Genomic DNA, 4,595 nt, shown 5'->3' on the forward strand with positions numbered 1-4,595 from the left:
AAGAAAGTGCATGGTGATCCCATCGCTGAAGGCGAAACAAGGTTCCCTGGTAGACCAGTTCACCACCTTCCAGTTCACATTTTGATTGCTTTTAATGTTCTGCACTCTGTGCCCCCAGCTGTTTGCATATTGGAGTCTACAATGCATGCACCTGTCTCTCAAAATGCAGCCGCCCTATTCCCCACCCCACGGAGAGCTGCATGGTTGGCATCAGCCCCCTGATAGGAGACAATTCCTTAGCCAAGTGCTCAAAACTCCTGGGTCAGGTATGTGGTCTCAGGCAAGCGGGTGGATATGCCTATACTTCTTGCTTTTGGTTTTGTTTTTTTCTCAGTTTGTGTTTTCATTGAAGATTTTCATCCTTATATGTTTCATGCAAAATTCTCTTGGTATTTGAGTAGCCTCTTTTTCTCTCCCCGTAGCTTTATTTTTATTTATTTATTTATTTATTTATTTATTTATTTATTTATTTATTTTAGAGCTCTCCCCATAGTTTTATTGAGGTATAATCGATACACCGCAAAAGCGTGCAAATATGTGATATGCACATTTGATGAGTTTGGACAGACATCTACATCTGTGACACCATCTCACTTCGATCAACATAATGAATGTACGTTTGTTTTTTATTGATGTTTTTGCTTGGATCCCCCATTTTTGGGTGGTGAAGTCAATTAACGTGAGATGGACCCTCATAACCCACCTTTTAAGTGCTTAAAATGCTGCCTGGTTGCACTCACATGAGGTCTTTAAAATGGCTCAATTTATAGAAGCAAAAAAAACAAAACAAAACAAAACCCCATAATGATGAAGGCAAGAGGAGAGTTGTTGATCAGTGGGCATAGGGTTTCACCCATAACAGATGAGTAAGTTCTAGAGATCTGCTGCACGGTGTCGTGCCTGGAATTAGCAATGTGATTTTGCACGCTTTGGAGCAACTCTTAATAAGAGATTGATCCTGATTTTGACCCAGCAAGTGACGGTAGCAGAGGCAACCAAAAATCCCTCGATATGATTTCCAAAAACTCATGATGCTGCGCAGAAGCTTTGAACATCAACACACAGGTGTGTGAGGTCTTCACCTTTTGTGATGATGGCTTTATTTCTTTTGAATGAAAAGGAACATATTTCACTGTACTTCACCTGTGCTTTTTGTCTCTCGGTAGCTGGAAATTCAGAATCCCCCAGATTTTTCTCATCTGGTAGACAGGAGCTAGTGCATAGTTTTTTGTTTTGTTTTGTTTTCCTCCTTTATGTCTGTCTTTCATATTCCAGCTGGATAGGTTTGAAACTCAAAACTTTTCCTTTGTTTTCGTATGAGGTGTTTAGCTTCTTTGGAACAACTTCCAGACCTCAGAGGTGGAGACAGCTGCCAAATGCACTGGTGGATCTCATTGCAAACAAAATCACATTCACTTTGGTGGAGAGCTGGTGGCCTGGGTGGTGTTAAATTGTGTCAGGTGGCAAGAAAGAAATAGGGCACGACAGTCAAAGCCGGATTATATGTCTCATGGGTGTACTTTGGAAAGGCAGGAGCTCAGCTAGAACAAAGCATAGTCATGGGGGGAAAGGAGGAGTTGAGGGTTCCAGACCAACATGTAGATGGCACCCATGTCTTTAATGGGTCGTTGTGGTGTGATATAGAAGTCATACAAGACAAAACAATCTATGCCTACCTATCAGAGGCATCCAAGCAAGACCTGGTGGGAGGAAATCTGCTGGGTGAGAAAACTCTGCCCTGTGTTTCTCCTTTGTGACGCAATATGTCCTGAGATGGGTTGTACATGACAGTTGAGATAACTAGTGACTTGGACCTTGCTCCCACCTCTCATGCTGAAGGGTCTGATAGAGCTTTTTGTAAATTTTATCACCTGCTGTGGGGGCAAAGTCCCTCTCAAGCATTATTCGTGGGCTGGTTCCAACGTACCGTGCCTTCTCCCTCCATGGGAACCATGATTGAGAATTTTATCAGGTCAATGCCAACTTAGAACTTATGTTCTAAGGGAGATGTCCAGGATGTGTCCTTGAGTCCCCAAAGAGTGGGGTATCTACTTCAAAATGCTGACTGCAGAGTTTAGGGAGGTATTTTGATCTGCACAAAAAGGCATGGGGTGTCTCATCTGGAAACCGAAAGGGTTAATCGGCCAGTGGTCTTAGAACTTCACTACCCAGAGAAGGCTAATCCCTTTAACTTTGACATCCTGGGCCAGCTGTTCAACCTGCTCTGTGTTGGGCAGTTGAGGCTACCAGCACCTGCTGTCCAAGATGATGAGGAGATGAGGAAGGGTGGTGATTAACCCAGCTTTATTCTTGACCTCATCCGCGTCTAAGGAGGGATATGGATATCTGTCCCCAAAAGTGAGAAAGGAACAGCATTGAAGATTGTCTTCTGTTTTTGATCAGTCATGCCTGGTTCCTCTTTTAAAAAAAAGTAATTAATTTTTTTTAGAGAAGCAGTGGAGGAAGCAGAGGAAGAAGGAGAAAGAGAAAACCTTAGGCAGGCTCCACACTGAGCATGAAGCCCGCCGTGGGGCTCGATCTCATGACCCTGTATTATATTTTATGTAAACATGTTTGAATTTTTATATACTTAGACTGATAAAACATATTTGCTACTTGTATATTATTATATAACTTTATGGATATAGTGTGCATATATTATTATAAATTAGATAATATAAAATATAAATATTGCATAGTACAGTACAGGTATCATATATATAGAGATTATATTTTCCACATAATACATGATTAATAAAACATATGAATACATTTATTTTTTGGTATACATTTGTATTAACAAAACAGATTTACTATTCATATATTTATATAAAATATAACCACACTACTGTAATGTACTTATATTATTATAAGTATAATTTTTTATACTCCAGATATCAGCTATATAGTTATATATTACATACACTATAAGTTATGCAATTTATGTAAATATATTTGTGTTTAGATTATGTATTCATATTAATATAATTTATTAATTAAAAATCAATATAAATGTGTGTACATATATTAGGTTAGGTACTGTTATCATTGCATTATTATGTATAACCCATATATAATTCATAGTGACAGCTCATCTTTTAGACACTTTGAAAGGGTGCATTTCCAACAATTCCAGCGTGATCTTGAATGATACTTTTTCTGATTCCAGTTTTTGAACACAGTCCACAGGTTGTGATTTGATGAATGTATGATTTTTTTAAATTTTTTTTTTAATTTTTATTTATTTATGATAGTTACAGAGAGAGAGAGAGACGCAGAGACACAGGCAGAGGGAGAAGCAGGCTCCATGCACCAGGAGCCCGACGTGGGATTCGATCCCGGGTCTCCAGGATCGCGCCCTGGGCCAAAGGCAGGTGCCAAACTGCTGCGCCACCCAGGGATCCCTGATGAATGTATGATTGAGTCAAATGGTCTGCTAATGCTTCTTCTCCTTGAGTTAATTGCAGATCTATCCTTTCTCTTATATAATATGGACATTTCCCATTTTACATGGGTCCTATAAATTAATGCCACTGGCAAGATGTTGAAGCATCCAAAGAATTACTGAAGCCATGGTTTGCAGGTGCAAAGGGCAACATTGTGTAAAGTAAAGGCTGCACAGCAGAGGCGCCCTTTTGCATTCCCGCCAACAGCAGACAAGGTTTCCAGTTGGTCTTCAGGCTCTTATTGTCCCTTGGGAATGGAATTTCCAGTTGTATCAGGAAAATCATGTAAGATATCCCGTTTGTCACTTGGAGACTTCAATCTTAATGGATGACGACCAACCGATAAAAACATTGTATGTGAATTTTGTATGTGAATTCGTTGTATGTGAATTTATTTTTTTTTTAAATAAAAATACAGCTACAAAACATGATGGAGGATGGCCATTACCTGTGACAAGATGAGGGCTCACAGGTGGGTACAGAAATGGTTGAGTGCCTTGCATGGAGCTGCTCTTGGTGGAATACTCTCGATCTGTGCGTGATCCGTGAGAGGTCCTACAGAGCAAACTATTATTCTAAAGTATCCGATTCCTCTATGTGTTGAATTTTTAACAAAAGTGCACTGCATGATTTAAAAATAACTAGCTGCATTTCCCTTACCCCCAAAGCTGAGCACATTAGGCACGTTGTTGCCCCCTTCGGTAACTGGGTGTGTCCTCAAGACAAAGGGCTGAACCAGCAACTTCTGTTGCCCACAACTCAGTCCTTGTCTTTCTCCAGGTGTAGGCTGGTTGTTTATTTTCCCCTCTGCAAATATTTCACAGGCTCTGTTATTTGTCAAAAATATAAAAAGGATCAATGGAGCATTGAGGTTTAAAAAAACAACTGAGGTAGATCTGAGGTCCCCTTAATCTTGCAGTGCTAGCAGTGCTGGTAGGGTATTTCCATCACAATAGTGTAAATTGGTGTTGTCCATGATCCTTTGGTGTGGAGTCATGGCCACCATTTCTTCTTTAATGACCTCATCAACATGTGCTATTCTTTCATCAATGCACTTAGTCTGAGTATTTTTCCCAATGAATAGCTTATGAGGACAGTCACAGAAGGATACCTCCTTAGACTTTGAGCAGTGAGGCGGGATCAATGTAT

The 4,595-nt window shown here is 40.1% G+C and overlaps 1 long non-coding RNA gene across 1 annotated transcript; it reads left to right on the plus strand.

Annotated features, from left to right (window-relative positions):
• Nucleotides 1-21: 21 nt before the first annotated feature.
• LOC119878857 lies at nt 22-3,311 on the plus strand. Its single transcript, XR_005387195.1, has 3 exons — nt 22-266; nt 480-613; nt 3,255-3,311. It is a non-coding gene; the product is annotated as an uncharacterized LOC119878857 (long non-coding RNA).
• The last annotated feature ends 1,284 nt before the right edge of the window (nt 3,312-4,595 follow it).

The sequence above is a fragment of the Canis lupus genome, unplaced genomic scaffold, assembly GCF_011100685.1.
Source record: "Canis lupus familiaris isolate Mischka breed German Shepherd unplaced genomic scaffold, alternate assembly UU_Cfam_GSD_1.0 chrUn_S1997H2196, whole genome shotgun sequence".
Classification (NCBI taxonomy): Eukaryota; Metazoa; Chordata; class Mammalia; order Carnivora; family Canidae; genus Canis; species Canis lupus.